This window comes from Neodiprion lecontei, chromosome 5 (genome assembly GCF_021901455.1).
Source record: "Neodiprion lecontei isolate iyNeoLeco1 chromosome 5, iyNeoLeco1.1, whole genome shotgun sequence".
Lineage (NCBI taxonomy): Eukaryota > Metazoa > Arthropoda > Insecta > Hymenoptera > Diprionidae > Neodiprion > Neodiprion lecontei.
In genome coordinates, this window is record NC_060264.1 from 19,618,980 (window position 1) to 19,640,006 (window position 21,027).

The window sequence follows — 21,027 nt, forward strand, 5'->3', positions numbered from 1 at the left end:
TTCATAAAACAATCAATATACTGCTGTGCAATGGTGAATAGGAAGTATGATAAACGTCTAATTAAAGTTGCTGGCAGTTGTGTCATGAATGAATATTATATGTTGTGATTACCAAAATCATAAACGAATTTCGTGAACGTTAATAGCTCGTAATTTGTAAATTCAAATGAAACGATTCTGATAAAACGTTGAAAGATGGAGTACCAACATCGTTAAACATATAAGTTTTAAACGATTTTCGTACGAATAATGAACAAATATACTATACGTTGCTTTTGCTATAATAATACGTATTTTAAACTTCTGTATAATGAAATACGCATAATAAACAGAGTAATCATACGAATAATATCCATCCGAAATATTACAGTATATGTGATACGGTTGAATTTTATACTTATACCATTATTAAACGACTTCGACGTTTCATATACGAAATTTATACTGGTGTGTGTTTATTGGGATGTAGACAAGTGATTCGTGAAATACGGCAATAATTCCCATATCGGAAAGTGAATAGAACTTAAAATAAGAGAACGTTCGCGGTTGACCGCCGTCTTCTAAAATTGCGGTGAGTTAACAGCTGCTGTCTTTAGAGGCATTAGCGTCGCCGTTCGTGAGTTTGACAATGCCGGGATTTATTTCTCATGAGCTGCGTTTGTTGGCAGGATAGAAATTCACCTACCCGCCATACCTGAACGTACATTGCGGTATTTCTTGAAAATAAATTTGTGACCAGGCGGTTTAGAGTACCGATTTGCCCAATTGTACATTGACACTTCTTTGTCATCTGCAGAGCTAATTTTCTGGTTTGTGGAAACCTTGAATTCAGACGACGCCATCCGGTGGTAAATATACTCAACACCAAATCGGGTGTACTTATAAACGCAATTTTCTATCGGATATTACACTTCAGATTTCACTAAAGTTTTCCGTGCCTTGATATTTATCAAATTGGACAGTTTAAGCGATCAGCTGTTACTATTTACGCCGCCATATTGTCGTAAGAATATCTGGAACGTACGGTTGGGTCAAAGTTGCTCAAAAACATGACTAAAGAAAGAATCAAAAAAAGTAACTGTAGCTAGTCAAGTTGAATCTCGTTTAAAGAAGTTCGTAATCTAATCCAGAAAAGATTCAAAAACACTGAATTCAATTATATAAACATCTTGCTATTAACATCGTTGGAGGAATCGTGCACTATTCTACTATTTTTTCATCAAAACGTTGATAGAGTTTGTCTGATTCTAATGAAAATTAGTAGCTTATTTTGTTAATAAACAATTCCTATACAAAACTCGACAGAAGCAAATTTTTTTTTTTTTGAACTGGTGAGTTGATAATTTGTTGGTTTCCGGTGCGAATATCATAGAATAACGTGATTTCCGTGAGTTTTTCAATACAATCAAGTGTTCGCGTGTTATATTTTGTGTTTGAATATTTTTTGTCATGTCGCAAGGACTATTTTAGTCAGATAAAATTAGACGCTACATCCATGCTAGTTTTTAAACCATTTCATACCTGTCACATATTTGTTCCAACACTTTTCCAACCCGCCTGATGTATGTTTTTATTTGCCTCGGATCTGACAAATCGTACAAAAAGCTAGTAATAACAATAAAAATGTAAAAGGCGAACTAAAAAAGTGGCCAAAATTACACATTCAATACACAATATCATTTGAATCGCAAAGAACCGCGCCTATATTCTGCAAGCGGACTGGCAGTGAATACAAAACAGGCAAAATAGGCATTCTAGCCTCTCCTTATATCCTCACTTCTCAGTATCAGCTGCGAGCCGTTTCGGCACCGTGTATTATAATCGGTGTTTATTCTCCGTAGGCACTCACGTACTCAAGAGGCGTACCTATGCGGTTTGACGCGTCATTCTTGTACCCGCTGCATGTACGGTATGACTCGATAAAAGACGTGCAACTAGTCGCGAGTGAGTCTTGCCTTCTGGAACGCGACTGAATCACTGCTGAATTGCAGCTCCTTACGCAAATTGACCCCTTCTATTATCCGCACAATATTCACGCCGAGGAAAATTTCATCCGGCCTTCTTTTATGTACCCGATCTCGTATTTTTTATTTTACATATTACGTCACAGCTCGTCTTAAACTTCCGCTGCGAAATGTCTTCGGTACTCTTCAATAATAATTCTTTTCTTTTCTTGTTCATAACTTTCTCGTAAGTACCGTGTCTTCGGCTCTAAATTTTTTTTTTGTCCCCTTTTGAAGGAATCGCAGGATGTCGAGAGCTTTTTAAGGGTCGAACCGTCAAAATACGGGATATTAAGGTGTTGAGTGCAACGTTTCGTCACCGAATCCGGGCTCTGGATGGAATCGGAAAGGAGAAAAATTGCCTCAATTTCCGAGCACTCAGCTGCTGTAGTCGTATTGGGAAAGCTGTATAACTAATTAGTATTTGTCAGAAAAGCGGATGTAAACTTAGAGTGGAAAAACGTAATACGAAGACCGAATAATAACAAGACCCGGGCAGAGAAATTGTCTCGATATTCACCGCGGTTATTCCTTCTTCGGTTATCAGTATTGACTGAATTCGTTATTGAATTTCTTTTATCCTTGGTTTTTATTGCAATATTTGATCCTTCTTCGTTTATGCATTTTAATCTTTCTGCCATTGCGTCGTGAAATATTTTTTAAAAATGAATGATATTCCAAGCAAATTCCCGATACAGGATTTTCATTTCTTTTCTTTTTCGCTTTCAACGTGTTGCTATAACGCTGCATATTATTAATAAATGTATTTTCAGAAGCCTGGTTCGCGTTCGCGATTGCTGGTTATCTTAACTTGTGTACATACATATAGTACGCATTCGTATCCTAAGTACATGCAGCTTGACTGGATCATCTTAACTGCAGCTACTACAAAAATACGCGCACATATTTACTTGCGCATAGATATATGTACTCGTATGAAGCACTTGTATACAGTAAATATGGGCGCATTCAACCGGGGAAAGAAATTTCTCCGAAATATAAAGAACAAACGACACAAAAAGCTCGTTGTCCAAACTACTATATTCCATGCACTGAGGATAAATTATTCTTGATGTGAACACAGCATGTGAACGCTCATAGAAAAAAATCTCGACGCTATATCACAGTTTACTTCGCATGAAAATTGTACGTCAGGAATCTAACTTTCTTCTCATTACTAATCGGGTATTATTTTTTTTCATTAGAAATGACTTTTCTAACCTCCGATGAATCTCTATAGTTTGCTGAATTGTACATGAGAAATTTTCCAAACATATATATATATATATATATATACTTTTTCGAATTTTTGCTGCAAACTTTAGTTGAATACTGGAAAACAGATCTAATGTTTGTACATTTTTCAAGGTTAACAAAACAAAGTTTTCACTAGTAGTAGTTTCAATAATGATCGGACTCAGATAGTTTTGTTTTCATTGGCATTTCGTATTGTCAATCTGATTCTATACAGTGTTCTATAAAGTGAGAGCTGTATATGAAGACGGCAAAAATCGTGATTATTAAAATTACTACGTTTATCGGGTTCGACAAAATTATTCTTGTACAATATTTACAGTACACGCCGCTTATCGAATAATCGACGCAAATATACCAAGAGTATAATATAAAACTATTCCGATAAATTTTAGATTCGCAAGACTGTTTTTCAAAATACTTGTAAGCAACGTAATATAATACGTCATAGTCGATATTCTTCAAGTCGGAAATATAATAGTCAACCTGAATTTTTCTGTAACGTAACTTTAACGAAGAGTAGAATAATAATGAAGAATTTCATAACCTCAAAACGATGCAAGGAAAAACAGCTAAAACCGAAGTCATTCCGTCAGCTGACTTTTAGTCGACCCTGGCATCGAAATTAACCGGATGTAAAAGTGGATGCGATGAATTAATTAATTATACCAACGAAGACAATGACGAGTGTCTGGGATCGGTATTTTTCATTCTTTTTTTTTCTCTAGCGGCAATCGGACGTCCGTGACTGACGCGATGAATCAATGCGGATGCAGCAGGGCGTGTAGCCTATGCTATAATATACACACTTTAACTCGGATGACATGGTCGTCAAGTCCATTACGAATTCCTGAAATTGATTTGTCAATTCGTCCGCACTCAACGTCAACGATCAAAGTCTCCGTCACTGTTCAATTTCCAAGACGTTCTAAATAGTTTCCGCAGTTCATTTATTGTATTGCAAAATCGGTTACCTGCTTTAAAAAAATATAATACCCCCTCATAGAAGAAGAACTTTTTTTTCTTGTGCAACCGATCATCAGTCGTTGTTCCAATTTCCCGATTATTGATAGGTTAGGATATTCAACTATACGGAAGAAAAGCCTTAATAATTTTTTAATTAGTAGTTCAAAGGACATCTAAGCAATACTCTTTTCCTCACTGTACGCGTTATTATCCTATGATAATCGCATTCAAATTTCCTTGCAATGGAAGCTTTTTTTTGTGAAAAGTTGGACATCGTAACAACAAAAAAGCAGTCCGAAGATTAATTTGGAACTTTGCAGCTTCCGAAAAATTTTTTCCTGAAAAATTCTCATTTTTCATACTTATTTACACCACAGAGAGTTACAATAAACTTTGAAACTGACATATTTTACTGACTACGTTTGACTTGTTGTATTTGGGTGAATAAGGTGCAAAATATGACTGTGCAATTAGTTTGGTAATTAATTGCACCAAATTTTCTTTACATATTATGTGGAACGTAAGATTCTGACAAGGAAAGTGAAACACAATTGCTTACTTATTGCGAAAATATAAATTTACTCGAGTTATGAACTGTTGCAGCGTTGTCTGAGAAGCAAATATTTACACAGCATATATTTGCGCGACAATCATACTTCTGTTATATACACTTCGAACATACATGATATGCAAATATACGTATAATGCTATTCTCTCTTGTTGTCAATGTTGCTGTGGGATGTAAAAAAAATTGCTATTCATTTAAATATAAATTCTACAATTCGTGGAACAATATATCTTATTGCATCTTTTTTTTTAATGAAATTACAATCATACTTAAAATATTTAAAAATTATCAACCTTCGACAATACGACCGACAAATCATAAGGATACAATCACGAAACAGCTGTTAAAACTACAATTCTCATAATCGTTCTCTTACAATTTTCATGAACACAATCGGAGCTATTTCAAAATGTTTACGCTATTAACTATATATATTTGAAATCACGCTACCAATTATCTATTCTATCAATTATACACGAAATTGTGATATTTGAAGGATTGAACATACAAAATCACCATTTTTTAAGACAAATTTTCAAAATGTTAATAGTGATTATTCTAGGCATTTATTTTCCGATAAAAAGGTTTCGCGAGCAGTGAATTTGTCAGTTCGAATATTGATGGCAGGATAAGTATATGTGTATGTAGCTATTTTCAAACTGAAGGAAAAAAGATTGGAGATGCCGGGGATTGAACCCGGGGCCTTTCACATGCAAAGCGAACGCTCTACCACTGAGCTACATCCCCGCACGTTATAACGATGCAAACCTGTTGGGCATCGAACTTGTCGTTCAAAGAATTTCGAAAACTACATGGAAGAAGAAAAAAACTAAAGATGCCGGGGATTGAACTCGAGGCCTTTCACATGCGAAACAAACGCTCTACCGCTGAGCTACATCCCCGCACGTGATAACGATGTAAACCTGTTGGGCATCGATTTTGTCGTTCTGAGAATTTCGAAAACTACATGGAAGAAGAAAAAAACTGGAGATGCCGGGGATCGAACCCGGGGCCTTTCACATGCAAAGCGAACGCTCTACCACTGAGCTACATCCCCGCATGTGATAACGATGCAAACCTGTTGGGCATCGATTTTGTCGTTCTGAGAATTTCGAAAACTACATGGAAGAAGAAAAAAACTGGAGATGCCGGGGATCGAACCCGGGGCCTTTCACATGCAAAGCGAACGCTCTACCACTGAGCTACATCCCCGCACGTGATAACGATGTAAACCTGTTGGGCATCGATCTTATCGTTCAGAGAATTTCGAAAACTACATAGAGAAAGAAAAAAAACTGGAGATGCCGGGGATCGAACCCGGGGCCTTTCACATGCAAAGCGAACGCTCTACCACTGAGCTACATCCCCGCACGTGATAACGATGCAAACCTGTTGGGCATCGAGTTTGTCGTTCCGAGAATTTCGAAAACTACATGGAAGAAGAAAAAAGCTGGAGATGCCGGGGATTGAACCCGGGGCCTTTCACATGCGAAGCAAACGCTCTACCGCTGAGCTACATCCCCGCACGTGATAACGATATAAACCTGCTGGGCATCAATATTGTCGTTCTGAGAATTTCGAAAACTACATGGAAGAAGAAAAAAACTGGAGATGCCGGGGATCGAACCCGGGGCCTTTCACATGCAAAGCGAACGCTCTACCACTGAGCTACATCCCCGCACGTGATAACGATGCAAACCTGTTGGGCATCGAGTTTGTCGTTCCGAGAATTTCGAAAACTACATGGAAGAAGAAAAAAGCTGGAGATGCCGGGGATTGAACCCGGGGCCTTTCACATGCGAAGCAAACGCTCTACCGCTGAGCTACATCCCCGCACGTGATAACGATATAAACCTGCTGGGCATCAATATTGTCGTTCTGAGAATTTCGAAAACTACATGGAAGAAGAAAAAAACTGGAGATGCCGGGGATCGAACCCGGGGCCTTTCACATGCAAAGCGAACGCTCTACCACTGAGCTACATCCCCGCACGTGATAACGATGCAAACCTGTTGGGCATCGAGTTTGTCGTTCCGAGAATTTCGAAAACTACATGGAAGAAGAAAAAAGCTGGAGATGCCGGGGATTGAACCCGGGGCCTTTCACATGCGAAGCAAACGCTCTACCGCTGAGCTACATCCCCGCACGTGATAACGATATAAACCTGCTGGGCATCAATATTGTCGTTCTGAGAATTTCGAAAACTACATGGAAGAAGAAAAAAACTGGAGATGCCGGGGATCGAACCCGGGGCCTTTCACATGCAAAGCGAACGCTCTACCACTGAGCTACATCCCCGCACGTGATAACGATGCAAACCTGTTGGGCATCGAGTTTGTCGTTCCGAGAATTTCGAAAACTACATGGAAGAAGAAAAAAAGCTGGAGATGCCGGGGATTGAACCCGGGGCCTTTCACATGCAAAGCGAACACTCTACCACTGAGCTACATCCCCGCACGTTATAACGATGCAAACCTGTTGGGCATCGAGTTTGTCGTTCCGAGAATTTCGAAAACTACATGGAAGAAGAAAAAAGCTGGAGATGCCGGGGATCGAACCCGGGGCCTTTCACATGCAAAGCGAACGCTCTACCACTGAGCTACATCCCCGCACGTGATAACGATGTAAACCTGTTGGGCATCGATCTTATCGTTCAGAGAATTTCGAAAACTACATAGAGAAAGAAAAAAAACTGGAGATGCCGGGGATCGAACCCGGGGCCTTTCACATGCAAAGCGAACGCTCTACCACTGAGCTACATCCCCGCGCTTGATAACGGTGAAAAATGTTTCGAGTTCTCAATGAACCGATTTATGGATCCGTTTCAGCTTTGTAAAATCGACGCGACTGCATTCAGTTAGGGCTAAGGAGATACCAGGTTGGACAAAAATTGGTATTTTTGTTAGTTTTGTTAGGAGATAGTCGTACATTGTGTGTTCATCAAATTATTAAATAATAAATTATTACACACAAAGTGCAAATAATACTCATATTTTAAAGAACAGCCTGGATATTGATACTACTTGATTTCGAATGGCTTCAAGATGGTTAAAAATTTATTAGGTGATCTGTTCGTCTGATTTCACTCTACGATGCCCCATTTTGCTCAGAAGACTATTTTCTACAAAATCACTGCAACACATTTTTTTCAGTCTCAGATTCAATATTTCCACTACGATTAGACATAATCAATATCAGTGTAATGTAAAGACTAAATATTTAACGATACAAATATGATTTTAAAAAAGTGGTTCAGCGCAGATTTTATGGGCTACAGTCTTTCGAATCAAACTAGACATCGTCAAGTAAAACAGACTAATCAAATAGAATTTTGACAATTTAACAAAGAGATTCGAAATGAAGCATCACTGCTGATATAAACATTTGATAAATACTCAATGTACAACTATCTCATAATAAAATAGTTACAAGTATTCATTTCTGTTGAACCATAACTTCCTTAAGAATAATTTGGTCACACAATCGAATGAAAAATTAACAAAATAACTTCATATTTAAAATACACGATCAGTATTGAAAGTATGAAACTATGAAGTTGATTGATTTGTAGTTCGTGAATAGAATCAATGTGGAATAAAACAAAAAAATCGTAAATCCGAACAAAGAATTCAAGATGTTATCAACTTAAAAACAACTTCTGAAATGGATTCTCTATAACTGCAAGTAATGCATTCTTCAACAGTAAAATCGGTGTTTAGTTCCTTTTTCTCTATTAAAAACTTTCAATTGTTGAAAGTGTACTTGAAGAATTGGAACTTGCGCATTCCATCTCATCCATTCATGTGCGATCAAGAGACGGTTGGATTAATTTACTAAGGCTCACGTGATGGATCGTTGAAAAAGGAAGGTTTTTCGTGACTTCAAAATGAATTTTCACGAGTTGGGTGGCAAAAAATGAGAATATTTTGATTCCTGACGGTTTACTGAATTTCAGAGAATCTTATAAAGTTGAAAAATTAGGTCAATGGCGTTGTACACTAATTCAATGTTTTTGGTGACTCAGATGAATGAATATTTACTTTCGAAAGCGCGTGTTTTAGGTATTTTTGAGGTCGAGGAATCCGATTATGATCATAAAAAATTATTTTTTCCGCACATTCATACAGTTTTGGGCCGTCGAAATTCACGAATTTTACAATCATTTTCTCAAATGGTGTCATAGAACAAACATCCGGCTAACCAGCTAACTATTTTGACCGGCTAATTGTTTTAGCCAGCTAACTTTCAGCTAATTAGCCCAGTTAACCTTCTTGATCAGCTAATTGTAAGCCGGATAAATCGTACAGCACTAGTTTTATAATTCTTATTGTGTGGTGTGCATTTAACTTTTTGCAATACATATATTCTGGTTAAAGAATTGAACCACACGTCTCAACTTCTTAGCTCTTTCTAACGACAGTCTTTCTTCTTGCAGTTTCATTATTATTATTGAACTATGCAATACCAACTCACGAGCAAGAAAAATACTAAAGTATAATTAGGTTGACGTTACATTGCTACCAACATATCAACAATTCCATTTTCAGTTTATCTAACCAGAACAAAATTCAAGCTTACAATACAATACATATGAAAAGTACTTGGTACTATTAAACTTGTAGATTCCACAGAGTCAAATATAGTTGACTGTGCATGGGGATGGCCATACCATAGAAACTAACAAACTAATACATGTAAAAGATACAAATAGTACAGTATATAAAGATTTTAGAACGATTTAACTAATATATGTAATAAAGTACTGTCGTACGGATCATTCTGTGTTATCCACTCTGCCAATTTTTTCTTTTTTTTTTTGTGATTTTTTAAACTATCTTCTAAAGTTTTCCGTTCGAGAAATAATTGATCGAAGACCTTAGTAGCAATTATTCTACAAATTTTTTGTGTTAAGGTTTTTTTAATTATCGGAAAAACTATTCGGCTTGTTGTTTTACTAGTAGACGTCATAAACTCATCATTTAAAACGTTATAATTATCAAAAAGTGCTTCTGAGATATAAAATTGTTTAATTTTTAAATGGTGTGTCACGGTTTCAGATTTTCTGCGTATAATTTTCATTAACCTAACTTGAAGTTTTTGAATATGACACAATGTGTTATCGTAAGCTGTTTTCCAAGCAATGAAACCGTACGTTCCAATATTATGGAAAAAATCATAATGCACAGTCAGGAGTGTTTGTGCATTTATGAATTTAGATAATTTTGCAAACAAGAAAATTAGGTATTTGGTTATTTTCTTTTACCAAATGGTTGACGTGTTCATTCTACTTTAATCTGCTGTTTAATATTATGCCTACTGAATAATTACCGAATTCTGCTCTTTTTATTTGCTACCACTTATAATTATATTAAAATCTGTTTGGTACGCTATCTACATAGGAACCAAATGCAATAAAAACCATCGTAGAGATATTTAAAGACAACTGATTGGCGATTAGCCATTTGTTAACTATTTCTAAATAATCATTAATTTATTCCGGTGCTAAGAATCATCTACCATCGGCACTCATGACTATTGTATCATCGGCATACGAAGAAACTACTCAGTAAATTATTTATGTAAATAACAAATAGCAAGGGACCGAGAATATTACCTTGAGGAACTACCTTGTTGTCACAGAAATTGAGTTACTATACTGATTTTTAATTTTTACCGTTTACTTTCTATTCACTAAATAATTTTTAAATAATTTATGTGCCTTTCCTCCGATCCCATATCTGTACAATTTGTGTAACAAAACTTCGTGATTTACTATATCGAATACATTTTTCAGATCAATGAAAGTTTTAATTACTTTCTTGTTTTTATCAAGGTTATTTTACCCAAATATTAATTTGTTCGACATAACATCACGTTTGATTAAAAAGTCATACAGTTTTATATGAATCAATTTTTCAAAAACTTTCGCAACATTAGAAGTAAGTCAAGACCTCTTACTTTACAGGCGTACAGGATTAAGAAACGTAGCTATGAAGGTTTCTAATTCTCAAAGCAGAGACAATAGTACAATTGAAACGAAGAAGTAGAAAACAAACGGGTGGAGAGTAAAAAAATCGTGAGTATAGAAAAAAAGATAGCAGGAAAAATAAACAATAATGATAATACAAACCTTAGCGACCTCGAACTCTCTCATCACGTGACCTTGCGCTTCGAGTTAAACAATGTGTATGTACATGCAATAATGAACGAGTGAAAGACACAGTTTTGCGGTGGGGAAAGAACACGATCATGCTGCAGCGGAAGTAGTCGAAATACCGATGTAAACGACCGTAACAGCTGTCAAGGCTTGTGAGGTAACACGCGTGTACTTTCTGCCGCAGGATCATTTCGACCAATAAATAACTGCAATTTCGCATCGAGACGAAATAATTCATCCATCGCCATTGTGTAATTGTTTGGTCCTGACAGAATTATTGCAGAAATTGCGTGATTTAATTTTAACGAAAGTCCAAAGGATACAACTGAAGCGAATCCTGTGGAATTTTGAATTAAAAAATGGTATACCTGCTTTTTTGAAATCACTAGTTGCGTTTTCTTTTCTCTTTGTTCTATCCCCTTAAAACAAAAGTCAATTCATAAACTCATAGTTGCTCATTTCATTTTCATAAACAAATTTTTAATAAGTACCGTTTAATTAAAATGACTTCCGCAGAAAACAAGAACAGTTTATCCACCATCCAAGAATAGTGAAGGTTTCACTATTGACGACGCAATGAGCTACAATGTAAAGTTTTTGATTATTGGATGTATCCCATTCTATAAAAATTCTACAATATTAAAATCGAAATCATGGAATAAAAGTTTGTTTTCATTTTCAAACGATCTCATATTGATCAAATCAACCTTCAAAATTTATTGCACTATCGAACATAAGATTTTTATTCACATTTTACCGTCTTGACAAGCTTTTCCTCAGACCATTCGCCGGAAATTTGTTCTTATTGTCCACCGTAGGTACAAATTTTGTAAAATGATTCCCCGCTGGAATTCAAAACATACTAAGAAATTTTTAATTTTTTTTTTTATTTAGCTACTAGAAAATTCTAGGCAAATGAATGCTGTTACAATTTTTTTAGAATCAAAAGAAATTGTGGCACAAGTAACTATTTAGTAGTAATTATAGCTGTCCATACTATATTTTTTGGTTATTGCAACATTAGATCAGTTATTTTTTTTTTTTTTTTTTTTTTAGCTTACTACATTTTCTCAGTTACATGAGGTCTCGGTATAAATTTATTGTTTCACGACGGTCAAATCATGGCAATAGTCGCAAGAAGATTTTAACACAAGTGACTAAAATGAAAAAGCATGTCAATACGTACTAGATATCCCAGCCATAGATACAAAAATACTTTCCAGTTTGTACACGAAACTGTATTCTTCGATTACGGTAAAAAAAGAATATAACCGAGGACTGTGTAGTTGATCATCTTGCGGCAGTGTCCTGATTTAAAGGCCTAGTAAAAGTGATTTTCGTAATTTTTTTTTTGATAGGGAGAAAAACAACGAAGCTTCTTAAAATTTTGAGTATATTTTAAGACACATTTGAAAAGTTCAAGACAAAAGTTTTACATATAATTTCACTATCGGTGAACTAAAAGCATTGATAAAAAAGTCATTTTATACCATTTTTATTGCACGAATAAAGAAATTTCTTTTGTAAAAATCGTCACCTTTTCAGTCAGTATCGAAAATTAATATGATTTCACGATTTGTAATGTTCTTTTTTTCAGGTCATCGATAGTGAAAATATAAGTCAATTAAAAAAAATTTAAGTATACTTACGTTTCAGATAAAAATGGCGCACACCGTCTTTCCCGCCAATTCGAGACTCCAGCGGCGATAAACCATACATATATAGTCAGTTAATAATCAGCAAAATACACTCAAAACATTAGGAAGCCAAAAAACTCCTTTTTTAGATTTCTAAATCAGGGCACTGCCTTAACTAGAAATTTTTCTCCGTACAGTCGAATAGTCGGCGATATTTGTCTTCTACCAGAATTAGTCACCCCCAGCATCTGGATGCATGAAGGTAAAACGTAATAGTGTCTGTCTTACTGCACTTTAAGCGACTCCAGGCGCCGCCGCTGTCGTATTTTTGGCACTGAGCGTCTGGTCTTGAAGGGTTTTTTAAAGCTAGATAAGGAAACTTTACATGCCTCGGGATGCTGCACGCAAAGCTGAGCAAATGATCGCCGGAATTTTTTTTAAACTTACACAGCATTCATTCGTTTGGATGTCGCATCAGCAAAAAAAAAAAAAAAGACACACGGCAAAGGTTTACTTTACGATATTTATTTTTCCAAGCCAAATATGGCCATTAATATGGCAAAATAAATGTTTACTATTTATTTGTGTTTTTCATTTCGTTCAAATCACTCACGTTTTGGAGAATGGTCATTATTTCAGATTCAGGGAATTTAACTGTAAGTAAGAATACTCGAGGAAAATAATTTCTGTAAATAAATGTTATGATGATTTAATTGGTACATTAATTTAATACACCGTGTGGTGAATATTCAACTTGTTTCATCTAAATTCCTATTTCCCCACCAAGAATAATGAAATCTGAGCCTCCAAATATATCTAAATAATAACTCTGCCTTCATCTTCATAATGCCACGTTTGAAATTCCACTATTAATGAATTATAAAATCGTATGCAATGATAGAATAATTTTACAATCAAATATGTAATCATATGCATGATATTTTATACAGTGGTAGCAAACTTGTATCACTCAATTCTTCATTACATCTATTTGTACTGTTGTAATATTGTATTGAACTGCACGAGCATAAAGAAGCTATCTTTCAAGATTATTCGAAATCCTGAGATTCCTGAACGACAATTTTGACGAAATCGTAAATGAAAAAGACGCATCTTCGATCAATATCTGAAATCCATGATAATCAATTATTTCCAATTTCTTTGCAATTCTCATTTCTTTGAGGTCACATTTCTTATTCTCACAGCTATTCTCACTATTAGAATTAAATTGTGTATCGCTAGTTTTTTCATCGTCAAAGCCGAAGCCAAATAATTTTTTCGGAAATAAATGTGGGTATGCAATAAAGTTACAGATTTCCGAAAAGCTTCGATAAATCGATAAACGTCACGCTTTAAAAAAAAAAATCAGAGAATATATTTTTATGAAACGCGAGCATGTTTGATCCATTTTTCCATGTGTGTTTCCCGTGCACAAAGTACCCGTTTCTACGATGGACGAGTGAGTCTGCAAACACGCACGCGCAGAGTACTGAAAAGACCAATTTTAAGTCCTAGGAGTTAAAACTGGTAATTTCAGTACTCCGCGCATGCGCGTTGGCGAACAAATCTGACGTTACACGACCCTAACCTCAATTTCGTACTTGGCGAAAAAACGCGTAACATATTCTAGTTACGTAAAGAATCGTGCGCAATATTCGTCTTCGACTACGATTCATATTGCAAAGTTACGCTCGGCGCGAAAAGACCGAGTTTAACCTCCTTGTTACGCAATATACTATTTTTCAAACAAAATTCACGTTTAAAAATTACATCTTTGAATTTCGGAATCAAAACGACAGATCGAAACAGATTGAAAAACTGTTTTTTTTTTTTTTTTTTTTTTTTAACACCATAACAATGTGTAACGCGTTGAATGAGAATTCGTCGATAGTTTTGAATAAAAAAAATTGAATTTTGGTGAGGCGGTTTCGGGTTTCGCTCTTTCACCGACTCGTGAAACGGTTCGCAATGCTCGAGTGCGTTGGGCAGGTGCCCAACAGCCCAACGTCCGGTCCGTGTCACGTGTATGCCGGTACCTGGCGTTTGTTCCTCGTGGTTCTACACGTTTGGTGTTCGTATATATAGGGCATTCCCTGCCAATTCCACGTCTCGCCTATCCGCGATCTGACCTTGCATATTATTCACACTCGTCTCGAAACTCGAATAAACGTACTGACAGTTTTTAAGATGATTATTTGAAATCAATTTAACTTGTTTACTTTTTTGTTTCGTTTTTTCTTAGTATCGCTAAAACGCATTCATGTTGAAATAATTTCACTCTTAAGAAAGGCCCAAAAGTTTTTTTTTTTTTCGTCCGGTTTACCTGTATGGTTTCGAAAATTTGCATACCGGATCAAAGAATAGGGACGAGTTTTTTTTTTTTTTCTTCTATTTATCCAACCAATTTCGCGTAATTCCTTTTGTCACGGTATTATTAACGTATCGGTTAATTTAAATTAAAATACGCGTATTTATTAAAATTTGTCGGAGGGAAAAAAGGGGTTTGAGGTTTTCGTGAATGAAATTTTTCTTTTTTCTCTGTTCACTTTTTTCGGCTCTTTCTTTTAAAACGAATTTATCCATTTCCGACGATTTTGAGAAACAAAAGTACAGTTGGAAGATTTCTCAGAATTGAAGAAAACGGAAACTGCAAGTTTGTATGTTTTTATTTTTTGGTAATCGTGAATCATAAAAACAGGGTTGCGCAAAGAAAAGAAAAAAAAAGAAAAGAATAAGAAAAACGCTCAATCAAGTTGGTACACGGAATGCTTCGTACGTAATGTCAAAATGCTGTGTAATTCTAGCCCCTGCAGTATATACATATATATACGTGTGTGTGTGTGTGTACAAATAGAAGGGAGCCTCGTTGAATATTATTTTATACGTGTGGGCGATATTTCTTCGATGTATAAATTATCACGCATACGTAATTTGTGTGGCAATTCTACTCACAAGCGGATATAATATCTTCAAAAGAATGCAGCACACACGTAACGATCCACCGTTCTTGTATTGTATCGCGGCTGCGGGTAAAACGAAATGACTAACTCTTTTGGCATCCACGTCGCCGCTCACGTGTATCAGCTAAGCCCGGCCTCTCGGGCCTAAAGAGTATTCTTGTGCATAATAACGAAGAATGAATAGAAAAATAATGGAAAAACATAAAACCATAACAATAATGACCATGAAAATTAACGGGGTGCAGGGATTCTGACCACGAGTCATTCGTATTTATTTATTTACTTTATTTTTTATTTTTTTTCAACATTTTGAAACGAACCGAATTCTTTTTCGCGCTTATTCCGGGAATAGTAAAATTCGTGCAACTGTTGTAAATAAATGTGGAATAACAAAAAAGAACGAGATCTAACGATTTTCAAATTTTCAACGCACGTTGGGTAAAATTGAGTCAAGAATATTGCCTACAATGAGAATATTTTTATTTGTCACGGCTGCTTGATAATTTTGGTAAAATGGACATGATCGTTGCAATAACAAATTAAATGTTATTATAGTTGCACCGGAATGTGGTTCAGTTGGTAAATAATTATTGTAATCGTAATACTCTATACTATTTTCATGCAAAAGGTTCGGTTTCGTGTCGAATTCAAGGTTCGGATACGAAATGAGATGATTTCGTTACGACGATTCTCAACAGCTTTGATTAAAAATGTGACTATTAACTTCGTCTTAAGGATCGCGAAGACTTGGGAGTAAAAAGATTTCTGAAAATCAGTCAGCATAATTGTACTCTTTCAGATTAACTGAGAAATCCAAAGACCAACGTAACAGTTAACGAATTTCAGTTACGAGAAAAAATGTTCGTTTGAGGTTTCCCATCTTCTTTATATAATAACATCACAGCTCCAAATTCATGTCAGATGAAAGCCTAATAGTTGAAATCGTAATATTGTGACTACTTTGAAAGCATGAACATAAAATCTCGAATACAAATTACAAATTGTAATTTTAACTGCTGCTATATTTATTCCGGTCTTATAGCTACAGCCACGCGATGTTGAGAGTCCTTTACCTAGTTTTCATGTTGTTTTATCAATAATACTGTACAACATGATAGTGTGTTGCACCCTAGGAAATGCACGCCATTAATCATCGCACGATAATTTTACAAGCTACAGCAATGTCGTCGATGTATGAAATTCTGATTACATATTTTTTTCGTGTTTTTTTTTTTATCGATTCATTCACAAAGAAGAGCATCCAAGAATAATAGCGACGTATTGCACCTATTCAAAACGCAAAAAAGAAAACAGTTATAGAAAAACATCGTGAATGAAAAAATTAAACCAATGTCGGAAAAATTACTATGATTGTATTAAGTGAAAGGTCAAAAAATTTTGAATGCATAAATTATTCAACTGTCATCTGGAAACCAATACTTACACTTGTGAGGGAAATTTTTAGTTCCGGTTACCGTTCAGTCCTTAACTGTTTTCATTTTTTACCACAATCGAAAAATATAGTTCTAGGTAAAAAATGAAAATTAGTTTTCTAGCTGTTACCGCAAAGTCTAGTATCCGTTACTATTCTTTCTCATTACAATCACTGTTACTATATTTTCTTGTAATTGTTGCGAAAATTTAATGCTCGTGCAAGAATAAATTGACGTTGAAGCCTTGTTTGACTAAAAAAGTATAGTAAACCGAACAAACTGATTTTGCATTGCAATTACCAAAAAAAGATCGACGATAGAGCAAAATGGTTACGCGTACCTCGTTTTTCGTGATTCCAACAATAATCGAGCAGTTTTTTTTAACAATACCTGTTTTCCTGAATTTTGGGAGTTACTATAACAAATGAAATTCTTCTCTGTACAAAAAATCTCCATTTGGATCAACTGAATAACGGAATTTATTCTGACGCAATATGCAATCACATTATCGGTAGGATAATTCTCAACTAATGACAAACCTTCAATTTTTTACAGTTTTCCGGATTTTTACTAAAAGTTTTCAGTTAAAACGTGCGCTTGGTATGGTTTTGATCAAATATTATTGTGAGTCCATAATAATGAGCCATAATAAGATAATTTTAACTACCAAACAATCGGTAACCACTTACTCGACAAACTTGACATAACTTAAAACAATTATCAACTTACAGAGTGTTGCGTCGTTTAGCTATAACTCGCACTTTAGTTGCACGAGTAAGTTTCTTAAACGTGAAACTTTACACTCATTGACAGGTTATATCACCTTTATTAAGTAGTGTTTTTTGTATTTTAACCAAAGCTTTCTGTCAAAATAAAAAGTCTGAGACTGGTAATTATTATCGACCAAACACTTATATTAGGTGCTTAATTAATGTAATTGGGAAATTCATAGTCCGCTAAACAGTCAATATCGATTTACTAATTGAGCGTGCAACTTCAGATTGCAGGTTTTTAAACACCGGTTTGGATCGTCGTCATACATTCCTTATTCCGTACTCATGGCAGAAATCGTAACTGATACTAGTAATAGTGGTCATAAAAAAACAAAAAAAATAAATAAATAAAAGAACGAAACGAAGATGACGAATCGTTAAAGAAAAATTCGCACAACGATCGTTAATTATACGGTGATTAAAAATTCCAAACGCAACATTCACACAGTTAAAATATCATAATATAAATTACCTTGCGTTGCAGCTGCTTTCCATGGATCACCAGTGATCGTTTTATGTAATGAACTCGATTCGAGCGCGTATCATCGTCAATATTTGGATTCGCACTATCGTATCTCTACACCTGACACTTCAAATTTGCACAGTACTAGATTTCTTGACCTGATCCATTCGAGTCGCCGTCGCGTTCGCGTGATCGGTTTACGAGCTTGTGATCGGAGCGAAAAAATGTGAGTTTACTCAAATGTAAAAGCCCCGAAAAAATTCCCCACCATTTTTCATCGATCTTCGCGACGCAGTTGTTCTTCTTTTGGTTTTTTTCACTATCTTGGACAAGTTACGAGTAAATAAAATAAACGAACAACCGGAGCGTAGGTTTATTGTGAGAAAACCTGGACCTGCTTGCCTCGTGTCACGCGCACTGCACACACCGGGTGGGTTCGGTCTTCACTTCCTTACGAGCCGTATTATACCGGCACCGTTGTCATGTAAACAACCCTTGGCGACCAATCGCGTGCTTTCACAACTAAACCTGATGTTAATACACGCCTACATCAGGCCAATTTATACGGGGCGGGAAAAAGCGTTTCATCCACGCAAGCTTGACTTACTATCTTCTGATAATCGTCATCCAGTGTTTGAACGCGAAGAAGATTAGCAAATCAGTTATTAGTTACTCCAAAATTATCTTTTCCTTCATCAAATTCCGCTTCGTTAACTTCGATCACAGTTTTTGAACCTTCATAAAATAATTCGTCCATTTTTTTTATTCGACAAACATTTTTTTTGAACAATCCTTGGTTTTCGAACACTTTTTGTTAGGGCATGTACGATCAGTTCATACATCAGGAGAAACAAATGATTGTGAATTATAAGTAGCGTATTACCGTAAGCCGGTAAGATACCGACAGTAGGTACGTACCGGCGAACGGTAAGCGAGTCATCGTCAACGGTCGGTAAGTGACGGCTCTTACCTATAAAATGAGCACGAGCGATAAACGTCGAGGTCTTATCCGACTCGCCAACGAGTCATTTGCGTCAAACAAAATTCATTTAAACTTAAAGTCAACTATCTTCACATCCAATCTGACATATAAATACTTTAAATTATATTAATTCGTATCTCCATCTCATTGTAGACAAATTCTCTTTCGCTGAATTCAATTAATACAAACAGCAAAGAGCTAACAATGGAAAATTGTTTTCTTTAACAACAACCAGCTGCATTATCTCGACTCAACTAAACGAGTGTTTCGTTTAAGAAAAAAAGTTTACTTCAATCCGCCCAATTTATTGACATCAATGTATCGATAACTCTATTGGACATATTTTTATTTTCCACGAGCTACAAATGTCTACAAATTATTAAAAAAATTTACGTTCTAGTACTCATTTGGTTACACTTGAATATACACTTGCAAATAAATCGAATCGAAAGCTGATCGTACGTGACACTCGGAAGTCAAATAAAGCTGTGTTAAAATTGTTAAATTATAATTTTATGTAACACTGCGATTCTACTTTAAACAATTATTTCGAAAAATTTTACAACCGTATATTTTAGTAATGAATTATCTACTCATATATTTACAAGTTGAACTGACTTTTTCGAGTACAACACATCGACTCCTCGATTCGCGCTCTTGAAGAATCTTTAAAAGCGATAATATATAAAAAAATTAAAAATGCGCGCTACTCACCAACCGTCCAAGCAATATAATCAAATCAATGAATTGAAAGGAGCCGGAGAAATTGAGCCGGGAAGCTCAACGAAGCTCGAGCAGCTCAAGCGCGTGTGGAATGAAAGCTGTACCTTTAAGAATTTATTATAGTCAGTGCGGTCTGAGCCGTCCACGTGGACAGTCGGGTACAAAGAGAACATCGCAACTCGCTCTCTTCTCTAAACGCGCTGCAGCTTATCGCGCCAGAAAAAAGCTCGCGATAGGATTTAGCAAACAAAAAGTTCTTTGTCATAATTATTCTGCGAATTAATTTTTTTTTTTCTACACATACTTGCGGTTAATTATTCTCTTCGTGATTAAAAAAATAATTAAATTCTACGACTAACGATTTTTAAGAAGTTTGACAATTTTTAATAATCACATTATTCCAACGCAATCTTTCAGTAACGAATCTCAATCGGTTGATGCATAATAGTTTAATAGAATAACAAATTCAAACAAGTAATTCGATTGTTTTTTCGTTTCTTCCGTGCGCATTTTTTACTGTGATCTACATTTTGAAATTGTCAGCACCTGCGGTTGTTGAAGTGAAAATCAAATATAAAAATTGACGTGTAATAAATTGGAGATTATAAAAAAAAAAAATTCAACACGATTGAATAAAAAAATTTATAAAAAAAGAAACAGTGCTCGTGAAGTTTATTTTTAATCAAAGTTTCTGATCTACAAAAATATACACATGCAACACACATTTTACGTGACATAATATAAGTGAAAAAACAGTTTGGGCCAAGATTCTGTTCGTTATACACAGAATCGTTTTATAATTAGTGAGTATATATTATATACCATAATTTATACAGATAGTAATTTTGTAACACATGGATGTGAAATACCAGAAAGAAAGAGCATAACAAAATTTTTAAGTTATTATCGCTGCGAAAGTTATCTCGCGTTGTATAATACGAGCTGTTTCAGAATGTGTTGAAGTTAGTAATGAATTAGGGAGCCTGTCAACATTCGAGACACGTTATATTAAATACGTTGATATTACTCGTTTTTTTTGATGAGCCGCGGTTACGCGCTTATCATTAGCGGTTAAAGCTAGCGCGTAAAAAAAATTATTTTCAGCGGT

The 21,027-nt window shown here is 35.4% G+C and overlaps 2 protein-coding genes and 13 non-coding genes across 16 annotated transcripts in view; 1 reads left to right on the forward strand and 14 right to left on the reverse strand.

The window, feature by feature from the left end:
* The window catches only part of LOC107227048, a 64,766-nt gene extending 46,143 nt beyond the window's left edge, over positions 1–18,623 (reverse strand). The window contains exon 1 of the mRNA XM_046740231.1: positions 18,224–18,623. The gene's annotated coding sequence lies outside the window, so the exon portion shown is untranslated. The remainder of the gene's footprint in view (positions 1–18,223) is intronic.
* On the reverse strand, positions 5,467–5,538 carry Trnaa-ugc. Its single transcript has one exon. It is a non-coding gene; the product is annotated as a tRNA-Ala (tRNA).
* Trnaa-ugc lies at positions 5,777–5,848 on the reverse strand. The gene has a single exon. It is a non-coding gene; the product is annotated as a tRNA-Ala (tRNA).
* Positions 5,932–6,003, reverse strand: Trnaa-ugc. The gene has a single exon. It is a non-coding gene; the product is annotated as a tRNA-Ala (tRNA).
* On the reverse strand, positions 6,088–6,159 carry Trnaa-ugc. The gene has a single exon. It is a non-coding gene; the product is annotated as a tRNA-Ala (tRNA).
* Positions 6,243–6,314, reverse strand: Trnaa-cgc. Its single transcript has one exon. It is a non-coding gene; the product is annotated as a tRNA-Ala (tRNA).
* Trnaa-ugc lies at positions 6,398–6,469 on the reverse strand. Its single transcript has one exon. It is a non-coding gene; the product is annotated as a tRNA-Ala (tRNA).
* Trnaa-cgc lies at positions 6,553–6,624 on the reverse strand. The gene has a single exon. It is a non-coding gene; the product is annotated as a tRNA-Ala (tRNA).
* On the reverse strand, positions 6,708–6,779 carry Trnaa-ugc. The gene has a single exon. It is a non-coding gene; the product is annotated as a tRNA-Ala (tRNA).
* Trnaa-cgc lies at positions 6,863–6,934 on the reverse strand. The gene has a single exon. It is a non-coding gene; the product is annotated as a tRNA-Ala (tRNA).
* Trnaa-ugc lies at positions 7,018–7,089 on the reverse strand. Its single transcript has one exon. It is a non-coding gene; the product is annotated as a tRNA-Ala (tRNA).
* Trnaa-ugc lies at positions 7,174–7,245 on the reverse strand. Its single transcript has one exon. It is a non-coding gene; the product is annotated as a tRNA-Ala (tRNA).
* Positions 7,329–7,400, reverse strand: Trnaa-ugc. Its single transcript has one exon. It is a non-coding gene; the product is annotated as a tRNA-Ala (tRNA).
* Trnaa-ugc lies at positions 7,485–7,556 on the reverse strand. The gene has a single exon. It is a non-coding gene; the product is annotated as a tRNA-Ala (tRNA).
* Positions 18,624–20,057: 1,434 nt separating the features above from the next.
* The window catches only part of LOC107227049 (sphingomyelin phosphodiesterase), a 48,886-nt gene continuing 47,916 nt past the window's right edge, over positions 20,058–21,027 (forward strand). For both annotated transcript variants that reach the window (XR_006904427.1, XM_046740226.1), the window contains exon 1: positions 20,058–20,722. The gene's annotated coding sequence lies outside the window, so the exon portion shown is untranslated. The remainder of the gene's footprint in view (positions 20,723–21,027) is intronic.